The sequence below is a fragment of the Oreochromis niloticus genome, linkage group LG10, assembly GCF_001858045.2.
Source record: "Oreochromis niloticus isolate F11D_XX linkage group LG10, O_niloticus_UMD_NMBU, whole genome shotgun sequence".
Lineage (NCBI taxonomy): Eukaryota > Metazoa > Chordata > Actinopteri > Cichliformes > Cichlidae > Oreochromis > Oreochromis niloticus.
In genome coordinates, this window is record NC_031975.2 from 29,611,212 (window position 1) to 29,625,606 (window position 14,395).

The 14,395-nt window shown below is 43.3% G+C and overlaps 1 pseudogene; it reads left to right on the forward strand.

The window, feature by feature from the left end:
• Window positions 1–8,088: 8,088 nt before the first annotated feature.
• On the forward strand, window positions 8,089–11,984 carry LOC109203795 (murinoglobulin-2-like; annotated as a pseudogene).
• Window positions 11,985–14,395: the final 2,411 nt, after the last annotated feature.

Genomic DNA, 14,395 nt, shown 5'->3' on the forward strand with positions numbered 1-14,395 from the left:
AGGACCAGTGAGTGTCAGCAGAACCACTGTTCAGGACGAGACCACAGACATCAGCCACAACTGACCGTGTACTTAGTGAAAACCTCAGACAGCAGAAAGCAGAGAAAGAGGAGGAGCAAGGAGAGCAGCCATGATGGAAGGACAGGTATGTACCACCAGCAGATAGAGGAAGTGGCTCTGTAGATAGTTATAGTCAGTCCTCATGCAGATGCTTTCCATATAGTAAGTGTCTGTCATGAAGGCATCATGTGTGCATATCTGTGGTCAGTAAAGCTGATTGTGATTAATAGCTACACTACAGAGAGCCCAAAGAGTTGTTGCATTGCTTGTTAGCCTTGTTTAGGGAGGGCTGGGGTTTCTTTGGAGCCCCAATTCATTAAAGTTAGTTCAGCACCAAGTGAAAAGAATCCCTGAAGACTCAGCACAGAAAGTGTGGGACAGAAGTTTGCTTTGGAGACATGGACTGAGTTAGAAAACGAGCCAACATGATTTATAACAGACAGTCATCATTAATGATGGAGAACTGAAAGTACATGAAGGCTGCACTGTTACACTTTTTGATAGCTGGAAACTTTAACTGTCATCAGAAAACATCAAATATTCTGGATCCTCTCTGCAGTGTCTCTTCTTTCCTCCGTGACTTCCATGGATTTTAGCTCAAAATGTTTTTAAATGGTTTGTCAGCAAACTGACCTCTGACCTCTACAGTACTGACCTGTACAAAGAGCTGTCAGTCTCAGCTCTTCTCTCCCAGCACTGGTGGAGCAGGTGTAGTTGCTGCTGACAGCCATTGTTGGTTTTCTCAGAGACAGACGGACAGAGCATCAGCTCTCATCGAGTTGTGTTTATTATCAGTTGGAGCCCCTCCTCATTCTTCTTCTTTGGTGCAACCCTGTAACTTTTGGGGTACCCCTTTGGCCCCTCCCCTTTTCTACAATTCCCCTGTGGGAGAGGTCGGTGTCATTTCTTTCCCAACACTGTACAACACACATATAATGTATATTTAGCCACCCTGATGTTTCTGATTGTGTTTTTAGTTCAATCATTGTCATCATTGTGTCTTTGCTAGATGCTGTAAATGTGTAGTACGTGTGTGCCACAGATGTGTTACAGGCACAGGCTATGCTAGCATGAATAGATCATTCTTGCTAGCTTGGAAGTTGTGGTGGGTGGAGCTAACCCTCTTCCCTACTGTTTGCATTTGGTTGTAGGAGCTGGAGCAAGCAAGTTAATGACTTGGAACTCTTTGTTTCTTTGACCTTTCATTGTCAGACACAACGTAGGAACACGCGGTTACATTAAGACAGATTTAAAAGATCTGGATCAATAAGTTCAGAACATCATCAGTGACAGCAGTTTATATGTCTAAAGTATGACATCACAGACAGAGCAGTTATTTAGGAGCTGTTATGGTTGTAATTTATAGGTTTATTACTTAGAAAATGATTCATGAAGTATTTAGATGATAATAATGTTTCAGATGATTAACATACAGGATAATTCTGGTTCTATAAATGTTATGAAGTTTGATTTCTCTGAGGTTTCATAAATACTTATCTCTGACTGTAATTTCTGCTAACTGAGGCACTTACTAGTCGTTATTGTTAGTTAGTGCTTTTGTCTGATCTCAACGAAGGAGACGATTATTCAGACTTTCAGGAGGTTTTAGATGAAACTGAAAGGCCCACAGAACCAAACACGTCTCAGCTGTGATCACACCAGAAACAGACACAAAGTGATCAAACACACACCAAAGCCTACACTGCCATCTAGTGACAGAAACTAGTACTGCTAGACAACCAGGCTGCTTTAAAGCAGCTGATATTTAGGTTGGAAAATAAAAAATAAGTTGATAATAAACATTTGACAAAATCTTTTGGCAGCTATCATCTGGAAGTGAGCTGTTCTTTGGTGGTAATTAACACACACAACAACAACAACAACTACAGACACGTCTGTGACTGCGATGAACACCTGAGTGTGAGACGAGGACTGAATATGATACAGTAACAGTCACATATGAATGTGTGTAACAGCATGATTATGTGTTATACATATATCAGAAATATGTGACATTTAACAGCAGGTCAAATCTATCTGAACATGAAACCAGTGTTAAACCATTTCAGTCTCAGTGTTACTGAAACATTCATCTCCAACAGCATCACTGACACAGACAGTTGGAGCAGCTACAGTCAAATCATTGATCAGTGTTTTTATAACATGAGCTGCTGTTGCTGCACTAGTGCTGCTGCTCTCTTTCTCTTATTGGAGGTCTTTAGCTACAACATCAAGTGTCTTCATATGACTGTTGTCTAATGTTCAAATGTAGATAACACCACCTGCACCACCCTGTTCCACAGCACAGCCTCTCATGTAGGCTTGGCTGCAGCACATATTAGCAGCTGCAGCTCCATCAGCTTTCTGTGCAGAACTAGACAGGAGATCCGCTCCATAGTGTCATCACATCTACAGACTGTTACATATTCTCACCTGGTAATAAGAAGCTGCTCACAGCTCCAAGATTAACAGACTGAAGGAAATACAAATGAAAGTTACAGTAAACTGAAATCTTGGAAACACAACATGAAACAGCTGGAAATGTGTTCATGTTGCATAAAACATGTGTTGCATTACAGATATTTATATGATCCATATTTAAGGTGGATGGGCTCATCCACCCACTCTCACACCATCATATCACCATCCTGGGTTAGTGTCTTGGTCTCAGGTCACAACATCAGCACAGTCTTGGCTTGGCTGAGGTAGCTGAGTGGTTCTTGTTGTCCCTGACAGCTGCAGGGACAGTGCCATCAGCCATGCAGCAGCACAATGACTGCTCAAAGTCAGTGTGGCTCAGTCTACTGTAAACATTGTCCTAAAGTGGTGGCAAAGTGGCTGCAAGCTGGCTGTACATGCACTGTGTCCAGTACTCCCAGTACGTGCACCTGCAGATGATATCCACAGACCTCTGAGTGTCACAGAGTGGGCCTGTGCTCAGGTCACTCTGCCCCATTGAATTCTACTTACAGAGTTTTACAAGTGTGAGTAAAGTTATATATACAAGTTGGTGGCTGATAAGTTCTTGTAGTGACCCCTGACCCCGTGGTTCTTATTGGTTAATAGTAGCTTAGAGCATCTGCACCAATCATAAAGCACCAAGTTTGGAGCTCGTGGGTCTCTGCAAGTAAGTCCCTGTAATGTTGGCCAAGCCTGATATACTAGAAACATCTGTCATTACCAGCAGATGAAGCTGCCCTTAAAGCAGGATCTCACTTTAAACCTGACAAAAGAATTTGCTATTAGCACACTATGGTTATATGTCTCTCTCTCCTGTCTCTCACCTGTCTGCCTGGGCGGAGCTCAGCTGGGCTCCACCCTTGGCCCACGCACCTGCCGTGACTCTACCTGATGACCTGGACTCCTGGGCTATTTAAGCTGAGGCTCAGAAGGCTTCTTTGCTGGGTGGTGGACTTACTCTCGTCAGTACAGCCCCGATAAACCCCGTTTGTCGTGTGATTACTCTGTTTATGCTCACCGCAGTTCTCTTGTGCTCAGGTTCTCGGACTCGTCCGTGACCCCGATCTGTTTCCCTGGTGGCGTGGAGTGGAGTGAGAGTGAGTGTGCTGGAAACAAATACGAGAGGAGCGAGTGAGCGGAGCGAGTGTTGGACTTTGTCCCTTTTCCCCTGGACCATTGCACATCCTGCCCTGTACACGTGGGGTTTGTAAATAAATGTACGACTGCTGTTCTAGTTCAGCTGCTCTGCTGACAGCTGCAGTTATTATATGACATTTTATTATTGTATTATCCATCCATTCACCTCTACTGTTCTTGCATTACATCACATAGTCAGCATAAATATGTTTTTAATGAATGATGAAAGTGGGATGAATTTAATGACCCTTGTTGAGAGAGGTGGGACAGAGAGAGACAGAAGCCCCCCCCTCACCTCTTATTGGCTCTGAGAGAAATAAAAAGGTTTTAACATTTAGGCTGTTGTGTTTACAATGATATGAAGTGCTGTTAGTAAATCATCTTCATTCTGAATCAGAAGTTTAATGAATATGTTGAATGAGAATAATTGACATGATTTAAATGTGTAGATGTTGTGTGTGTAGACTCAGCTTTGAGAGATTAGTGTGTGTGTGGCTGCAGGAATGTTGGAAGATAAGAAATGTGCCAGAACTCCATCCTGATAAAAGATATTAAGAGTTAACAATAGAGTCATAATTCATATGTGATTGTGCTGATAGTTAATCCTGCTTAACTGACTGAAACTGTTTAGAACACAATCAGGTATAAGTTTAACCAAAGCAACGAATAAGAAAATCTGATAATAACTCTGTAGGCCCCACACTGAGAGTCTGTGTGGAAAGGATGGAGGAGCCACTAATCTAACATTAACATGGAAATCAAATCAATTATACTGAATATATTTGTTTCTGGGAAGAAAGTTTTCCTGTGTATTTGAATCAAAAAGACATTATGTGGATGTTGATGTGAAAATGAGCTGATGGTGAATCTAACTGAAGATGAACTGCATGTGTTGATGCTTCATAAAGTGAAGTATATTCATATGCAGCCAAATGTTCATAATGGAATTTTCTACGTTAAGAAGAAAAGAAGAAAATGAAATGAAGCGATTTTGAAGCTAAAAGTCAGACACAGAGAGGATGAACGTTTATGGTTAGTTGCTCGAGTTCTTGCGATGAGCAGAGACGTCATCTGAAGACTCGTCCCGTGAGTCCACAGTTTGACAGAAATTCATAGAAATTCTATCAGGATAAGATAGAAGATCTTTATTGTCACTGTTACCAGAACAATGAGGAGTTTCTCTCCATTGGCAGCTTGTATCTGTTTACATTCAGATTCTTAGAATAATAGAAGAAGATAAATAAAGATAAGAACAAGTTTCAGAGGTACCTACACAGGGAATGTGTGTAATGCACAATAAATGAAGTAACAAAAGGATCTGCACAAGTTCTATACAGAAACAAATCTATAGATATATCTGCAGGTACAGTGTAAAGAGGAGGATCAGGTCAGTATAAGGTGCTCTGTGTTTGGTGGGATTGCACATTGAGTAAGTGGTAGGAATGCTGGTTGCTGCTGTAAAAGAATACAGTTCTATAAATAGAGGCAGGAATTCTACTGTAATGAATACTGGTTAGAAATAAATCTAGTGCAAGTGTCCATGAGTGTTAACAGCACAGTTAACCTTCAGTCAGGGTGGAGGTAGAAACTTCTACTGAGTCTGTTTGTCTTTGTTGGACCTGTAGAGTTTACCAGAGGGAAGGTGGGAAAGTGAGTGTCCAGGGTGGAGGGGTCCTTGATGATGATGATGCTTCCTGCTGAAGGCTGCCAGTATAGATGTCTCTGAGGGGGGTTAGTGAAGTGCCGATTGGCCGCTCTGCTGCACTCACCACGCGCTGCAGTTTCCTCTTGTCCTCCACAGTGCAGCAGTTGAAGCAGAGGGTGCAGCAGGAGGTCAGAAGGCTCTCGATGGTGGAGCAGTAGAAATTCATTAGCAGGCTTTGGGGCTTGACATTGCTTCCTGAGGAAGTGCAGCCTTTGTTGTGCTTTCCCTACCTGGTGGGAGATGTTTGTGGACCAGGTGAGGTCGGCTGAGACGTGGACTTCGAGGAACTTGAAGCTCTCCACCCTTTCTACCTCCTCCATCAATGTAGAGGGTGGAGTGCTCAGATGGCTTTGTTCTGCTGAAGTCGATTATCATGTCCTTGGTCTTGGCTGTGTTCAGATGCAGGTTGTTGTGGTCACACCATTGCTTCAGATGCTGAACCTCCTCTCTGTAGCTGAATCATCGCTGTTGTCCATCAGTCCTATGATGGTGGTGTCATCAGCACATTTATAATGGTGTTACTGGTGTGGAGAACAGTCATGGGTGAAAAGTGAGTATAAGAGGGGACTGAGGACACACGTTCAGAGTGAGGGTGGAGGAGGTGTGGCTCCCATCCTGACGTTCTGGGGTGTGTTGCTCAGGAAGTCCAGTATCCAGCTGCACAGTGAGCTGCTGGGTCCTAAGTTGCTGAGTTTATGAACCAGTTTGTGGGCTTGAACTGTGTTGAAGGTAAAGTCCACAAACAGCATTCTCACGTACGTGTTTCCTACGGTCCAGATGTGTGAGGGTTGTGTGAAGAGCTGTAATGATGGCGTCCTCTGTCCACCTGTTTGCCTTCTACAGACTGTAGCAGTGAGAGGTTGAAGATGGTGGTGAAAACCTCTGCTAGTTGGTCTGCACATGCTTTAAGCTCTCCACCTGCTGCACCGTCAGCACCAGCTGCTTTCCTCACATAGACTCTGTCAGTGTGGCTCTGACCTGATGCTGCTCCAGCTGGATGGGGGCGTCGTCCCTCTCTGTAACGGCAGGATAGGTGTTGGTGTCACTGTTTTGTTGGTCAAAGCGGGCGAAGAACTGCTTCATGGTGTCAGGTGAGGTGATGTGCGGGAGTTTGTTTGTGTGCGATTGTCCTTGTAGCCAGTGAGTGTCTTGATCCCTGCCACATGTTTCTGGAGTGGTTTGTGTTAAAGTGTTCCTCGATGCGCTGTTTGAATCTGCGTTTGGATTCTTTGATGCCTTTAGATCAGACGCCTCTTTGTAGGTTTGTTGGTCTCCTGATCTGAAGGCGCTGCTCTCAGTAGAGCTTGCACCTCACTGTTGAGCCATGGCTTCTGCTTTGGGAACACTTTGTCTTTGTTGTTGTTACACTCTCAGTGCAGATGTATGAGAGTACAGCAGATGTGTGGCCCTCCAAGTCTGTTCCTTCTGTGAATACACTCCAGACCATATTGTCCAAACAGTCCTGCAGGGCTGTGGTGGATCCACAGTCTAGTGTGGACTGTGTTACTTCTGGGTCTTAGAGACAAGGTTTGGATTTCTGAGGATGTTTCTGGGGGATCTAGTTTTGGTTAAATTATAGTTCTGTCTTCTTCATCATCATTTCACTTATTTCTTGGTGTTCACATCTCATTTATTTCCCTTTCCTGATACAACTGTTAGTTCATGCTGGTTTAAATGAGTCCTAAACTTCATTGTATGTGACATTAAACATCTTAAATGTAACTTTCTGTAGCAAAGAAAGCTGCAGGAGCCCAGGTTTCATCTTCACACACATCAGGAGCAGCTGCTCCATCACAAACACCACAGAAGAAGAACAACACTGGATCAGATTTAATGTAACCGGCTGTTTTTATCTGGATTTATTTGACAGGGACAGAGTTCATGTTCATGGACATCAGGATAAAAACAGAAGATGGAAACCTGCCAGATTTGAGCTGCTCATGTGTCGTCCCTGGGCAGGTCACATGACTCTATCCAACACACATAGACACACAGACACACAAGAAAAGCCAGAGAAACAAAGACAAATCCAAACAATCCATCATACTGAGTTAAAGTGATCACAGGTCTGCTTTGTTGGAGCCTTCAAAGTGTCACATGTGGACTTATTACTACCACTGAAGGCCACGCCCCTCTGGTCATGTGATCATGTGGTTTGTAGGAACGCTCCTCTTCCTCAGAGGATCCACCTGTGCTTCCTCTCCTCCACCTGTTACAGTGAGGGAACGTCCTCCATGATGGAGGAGCTGCTGGAAAGTGCTGAGTTTCCTCCAGAGTGAGACCTCTGTCACAGTTCAGAGGATCTACGGCAGCAGAGACCTTCATGGACACGAAAAGTCTCAAACACACAACAACAACATCACACTGACTCCACTCTGACATCACTGATCAATAATCAAACAGATCAAACTGATTGATCAGTCATCAGAGGAGTCGGATCAATGGAGCTGCTTCTGTTCCTGATGTTTGATCCTGGACCTGATGCCGGGGTTTTCTCACATTTTCTAGATTCTGTACCAGTACTGTGTGTTGTCAGGAAATCAATATCCTTAGTATTCTTATTTTCCTATTATATTGTTTTATGTACTTTAATAATGAAGGCTTGTACAGCAAGGCCACCTTTGACTCACAAATAAGTGCTCAGCCAGACTGAAAAACAGGAAGTTTTAGTGCACAAGGCATATTAATAAATCAGACACAGAAAAGAGGAACTTTCCATATAAGCAATGTTCGAGCCTGTGTGACGTGTAAAGTACCAAAATAACACCATATAAGACACAGCTTATGATTCTAATGTTAGAGCTCTTGCAATTGGCGTTTGAGCTCTGCAGGACTCTCTCTCTCTGGAAGATGATTGAATAAAAAGAAATATAAATATTTTAACACACTATGACTCGGTTTTCTCTGTTTTGTCATGGGGAAAAAAGGATCGGGTTCAATAGCAGACGCAGCAAAAGTCAGAGGCTCTAAAATCCACAAAAAGGGGGCTTGTTAGATCAGGATATTGATGTGATCCATAGAAAACATGGATAATACACCACTTTATTTGAAGACATCTGTAGCACTGCCTCAGTTCTGGATGTTTCCACAGACTCCTCTGTGCACCTAAAGAAAAGGTCAAAGGTCAGCAGCACATGTAGTTGGGACAATTCTTCATTTACAAACAACAGTCGCACAAACTACACAATTATTTTCCTCCAATTAGGACTTTTCACTTGCAGAAATGGTCCTGTGTGATTTCTAGGCTGTGATATAAAAACTAGTTCCTAATGGCAGCGATTCACTCAGTAAACATGTGTTTCCTTCACCAACCTCACACACAGATCCAATAAGATCAGGAAGTGGGCAGTATAGTACAATATGTGTTATTTTGTACTGTGCTGCCCAAACTAAAGATCTGCTGAAGTGTTGGAAATGATTCAGATGTTTATTTTGGACGATACAGCAGAAGATCAGACATGAAAGTGGAGATAACACAGAAGACCTGCAGCAAAGGGTCAGAGGTCAGACTGGGCCACGTGATTCAACAATGAGCCAATGATCATCAAGTAGTGACTAAAGCAGAGCCCTGACGTTCTGACATTTATCACACAGTTAGAACAAATGTCTGCTGATGACTTCATCTCATGAAATGACTGATAGATGTCAATTCATTGATCAGCTGAGCTGCTGATCTTCATCGTGCACAGAAACATTCAGCTTGTTTCAATCAGTAAATAACTCCCACTACTCCCAGTTTGAACTGTTCCCACTCAAAATGCTGTCAGAACAATGATCATTGTAGAACTTCACAAACATCACGTGTTGTTTTCCACATGTAAGATCAGCAAACATACAGAAACTTCCTGTTGCCACACACGGCCTCTAAAATCTCTTCCACGCTTTCTGTCTGAAGTCCACTCTCTGTGTCGGATCCACAGGAAACAACAAGATCTTATTAACATGGTTTTCAATGTGTCTCCTTCCAAAAAGTCCAACCAATGAACAAATGTGTATATTTGTGGAGGCCGAACAAAAGCATGACACATTTGTCTGTTTCTATAAACTGGTGTCAAACACAAATATGAAGAGTTTCATTGACAGACTCCAAAATGCCCCCGCAGTGAATCACAGGGAAATCCTACAGTGTGCAGAGAATCTTAATGGCTCCAACATCAACACATCCACAATGTTGGATCCAGTTCTACCTCACAGAGTTACTAAGACACACCCTCTGCCAGCATTACAACAGCTCCACCTGCTTCACCTGCCTCCTCAGCCTCTGTACACCTGAAGAGAAAAGAAAGGCTCCAAAAGCTCAAATCTACAAAGGATTCATGAAGTTTCATCCAACAATAACATGTTTGCCTTCCACAGTGTGCTGTTAGACACCACTGTACCTCCGCCATTTCAAAAAGAGCAGCTTGGGAACATTTTGGCTCCAAACACTTTGTGTTTAAGTTCCTAATCTTTGTTTTCTTTGTGAACAACATCTGGAGCTTTTTGACTCATAGAAACATCATTTTGTTCTTTAGATGACAGCAGATTGGGACTGAATAATCAATCACTATCAAACCAATAAAGATGCTGATTTTACAGGAACTTTGTTGGAGAAGCTGGAAAGACATGAAACTGGTGGAGATCCCAAACCAGTTGATAGTGCTGATTATTCCCAATAAAGCTGTTTTCCATTTGAGATGACTTTCTGTCCTGATATATAATAAAGATGTTAGTTGTTTTTGAGCCCCTGTATTAAAAGTAGATCCAGTTTAAAGTCAGCTTGAGTTTGATGTCTTTATGTCAAAGCTGCTCATGATGTTGAGCTGCTGATGGAATAAAAACAGGTAAAAATCTGCCTCAATATAAAAGCATGTAGTCCAGACTTAAATGGAGCCTATTGTTAGCTGAGGTCCACACACAGTGTTTGACAGTGTAAACTGTGTGAAAGGGCTGCTGGTGGAGCTCACTAGGATGAGCAGGTGACCATGTGCCACGAGGTGGAGAGCAGCTGGCCTGGCTTTGATTCTGACCACGCCCCCTTTCTCTCTCCCTCTGCTTTGCTGTCACTTATCTTCACTGCTCTGTCCAATAAAGCTGAAAAAGGCCCCAAATCAAAGAAATCTGCTGCAGCCTCTGAAATGTCTTCTGTTTCCTTCCCGACGGCTTTTTCACCGTCAGCCCATCAGACAGTCCAGCAGCATTTATGATGATGTCATGATGTTGAAGAGACTGCTATGGTGGCCTCCCATGACCCCCAGCCTCATCTACACTGAGATGCAGACATTTGAAAAGCAGACAACTGAATAATAGTCCAACACAACAGTCTGTGTACAGACACACACTGAGCTTTCATAGAGTCAAAGGAGTCAATCAAACACAGCTAGTTGAGTCATTTCTTGTGTGAGTCTAAAGTGAATCTAGTATTTGAAAGTCCACTTCCTGTATTTGTTGTTGAAGACTTCTTCAGCTTCTTCTCAAGGACATCAGCTGCTTGTTTGGCAGCAGAGGCAGTTAAGAAGCTTCCTGAAAAACACTGAACAGTGAGTTCACTGTGGCATATGACAAATTCAGCTTTCTATGTGCAAATGTGTCTGTGTCAACCTTGGTTTCGAGACATCCAACTCTAACCTACACTACAGCTCTGCTGGCCTCTGTGTTCACCCTGCAGGAGACGTGGAGACCCGTGCTCACCTTCTGCAGCACTTAGACACAGGTGCAGTGAGGGAAGGTGAGTCATCCTTTAGCAGGACATGATTCAGGCTTTATTAGCATCACTGTGACTGTTATTGTGTTTGTAGGAGGTTTCCTCTGCTGGTCTCAGACAGCAGCAGAAACATCAGCCTCCCTGTCAGTGGAGATCAGTTCTTATGTGCTGTTGGCCAAACTCAGCGCCTCCCCGACTGCTGAGGATCTGGGATATGCCTCTGGTATTATCAGGTGGCTGACTGGGCAGCAGAACTATTACGGAGGCTTCTCCTCCACTCAGGTACGACACCACCCGAACAGCATGAAGCTCATCTTTGAGTTCATCTACAGTCTTGGACCAAATCAGAAGAAATAATCCTGAAGCTTTCATGTTGTTGCTTTTCTCTCAGATATGCAGACTTGTTTTAGCAGGCAGGGATGTTTTTATTCTTTTTTTTTACAATATGAAATTTACTTTGGTCTAAAAATGTGTTGTTTTAACAGAACAGCCTTCTGTGCACCAACTACACGTAACAGCCTGTAAATAACAGCTCAGCTGCAGTCTGTAAGTTTCTACCTGTGATTTCTCTCCTTTGTTTCTCTGAGATCATCTCTGTTAAACATATTTAACCTGTTTAACCTTTATTTAACCAGGAAGTGAAGCTTAGAAACTCTTTGTGAGAGTGTGTTGAAGTGACACAGGCAGTTTGAACTTCCTGTCAACATGAATCCATCCTGTAGGACACAGTGGAGGCTCTTCAGGCTCTCTGCTCCACCCTGGTGTTCAGTCCTGAAGGTTGGAGCACAGGGACAGTTCAGGCTCCAGCAGTCAGCTGACATTTGATCAGGGCAACAAACTGCTCCACCAGGAGGAGGCGCTGCAGGACGTGTCAGGAAAATACAGGCTGGAGGTGAAGCTGCATGTGCTTCAGTGCAGCTCAGTGACAGCATCATGTGACCAGGTCCTGGTTGGTGTCAAACAGGCTTTCTTTGTTTCTTTGTACTTATAAAACACTAAAGAAGCATTTTCACATGTAATAAATGTGTTTTCATAGACAACATTAGAGCTGACAGTAAGAACTGCACACAGTACAATTCTGTTTGACACTAAATTAAAAATCAATAAAGTCACTTTGTGTCTACATGAGAATCAGAGAAACTTTCTTCATCCCAGAGGGAAACTGAGCTGTCGGAGCAGCAAACACACAACAAACATCACTGATAGAAAATGAGAAACACAGATATTGATGATAAATATTAAGATAAAGAGATAAATATAGAGATATAAATATAAAAGTGTCACGGTGTAGAAAAGTGACAGCAGGCTGCACTGAGCTGTGATTGGTTCTGTTTGTTTCCCAGATTTGTGCACCTACAACATCCCAACACCTGCTGATGTCCCCACTCTCAGTGTGAAAGTCCACACAGAGGTGGAGCCCACAGGTGAATCTGCCAGAGCCAGACTGACTGTGGAAATACATCCCTGTAAGTATGTGACAGGTTAGAGGAGAGTCTGTACCAGCGTGGAGTCACTGTGGGTGATGAAGAGCATGTGTGCACACACTGTTCAAACACAGCTACAGTGGGAAGGAGAAAACTACAAACATGGTGGTCCTGGATGTTCCCCAGAGTGTGAGTAATTAGACTCTACCAACACGTCATGTGATCACTGTGATGATGTCATCTCCTCACAGCTCAAACGTGGCCTCCTGTTGAGTCGTGTTGAACCAAAGGAAGATCCTGTTCTGGTGTCCTTAGAGGAGGTCAGAGACGTCCACAGTGGGACACCAGATGATGATCTTTGGTACAAACTGTGTCTGTGATTGTTTCTGTTTCGTCCAGTTATCAAAGGACACACCATCAACCACAGAGATCATCCAGGAGCTCCCAGTGGACGACCTGAAGCCAGCCGTGGTCCAGATCTATGACGACTACCAACCAGGTCCAAGTCTGACTAAGCTTTACTCCAACAGCTCACTGACACACTTCAGAGGATCCATCAGACTGAACAGTTCATACAAGCTGATGTTTCAGTCAGTGGGACTCAGAGAAATGACACTTTCATGTTTGTCTACCACATGTTTCTGTCAGGTGACCAGGCTGAGACCCAACACATGTTTGTGTGTGAGCTGCAGGTAAGAAGCTGTAATAACACACAAGTACACCTTTCACACACATTCATGTTCACAGCATCAATGAAAAGGACCAACTTTAAACTTTAACTTTGATTCCTCACAATTTGAAGAAAGTTTGGCTGAATAAATCATGTTTAATAACAGGCAGGATGAAAATCTGGTTTTAGTCACTTTGAGTGTAAACAGGAAACAAACTGCATCATTTGTGCTTCTTGCACCAGGATCCTCCTCGTCTCTCCCACAGCCAGGAAGTTCAGCTCTTCTCTCATGAAGCAGCAGGAAGATGTGAGGCTCAGAGTGAGGACTGAGTACAGACTGATGGCACACACTCAGCCTTTTGCCACTGCATGCACAGCTGTGAGTCATGTGACACTCGTGCACTCATGTTGATCACGCCTCTCATTGCAGATAAGTGAACTCTCCCAGGGGCAACGATCACACACAGTGGTGTGAAAAAGTCTTTTCACTCAGTCATTTCTGACTGTTTTTATCACACAAATGTTCATGTTAGTCAAAGATAACACATGTAAATACATGATGATGTCATTGATTAAGGCACAAAGGTGATCCCAACCTACCTGACTCTGTTGAACCACGGTGAGAGCCATTAGACACAAATGCTGAAAGTGGGGAACAGTGGGGAACCTTCCCAGGAGCCAGTGGCACCAACATGACTCCAAGAGCACATCGACATCCAGGAGCTCACAAAGAGCCCAGAACAACAGGAAAGACCTGCAGGCCTCAGTTAAGGTCATCATTGAACAATAAGAAAGAGAATCCATGGAGGAGTCCAAGGAGAAAACCACTGCAGACCGAGAAGAACACAAAGGATGGTCTCACATTGTCCAACAACATGTTGATGATCCCGTTTGGGAAAGACTCTGTGGACTGATGAGACAAAAGCTTTCTGACAGCTGTGAGTCCTGTTACATCTGAAACTAACACAGCATCAATGAAAAGGAGCCTCATAGCAACAGTCACATATGGTGGTGGTAGTGTGATGGTCCCATGTGATGTATCATGGCAGCAACAATACAACAACAAACACACACATGTGACAAATGTACAATAACAGATCATTAAGTGTCACGGCGCTGTGCGCATTAGTATATTTGACTTAAGCTTAATAAATTCAAATTCAAATTCAAATTTTATTTGTCACACACACAACCATACACAGTATGACATAGGGGTGAAATGCTTGTAGCTGTACAATGCCCGGCCATTAAATGAC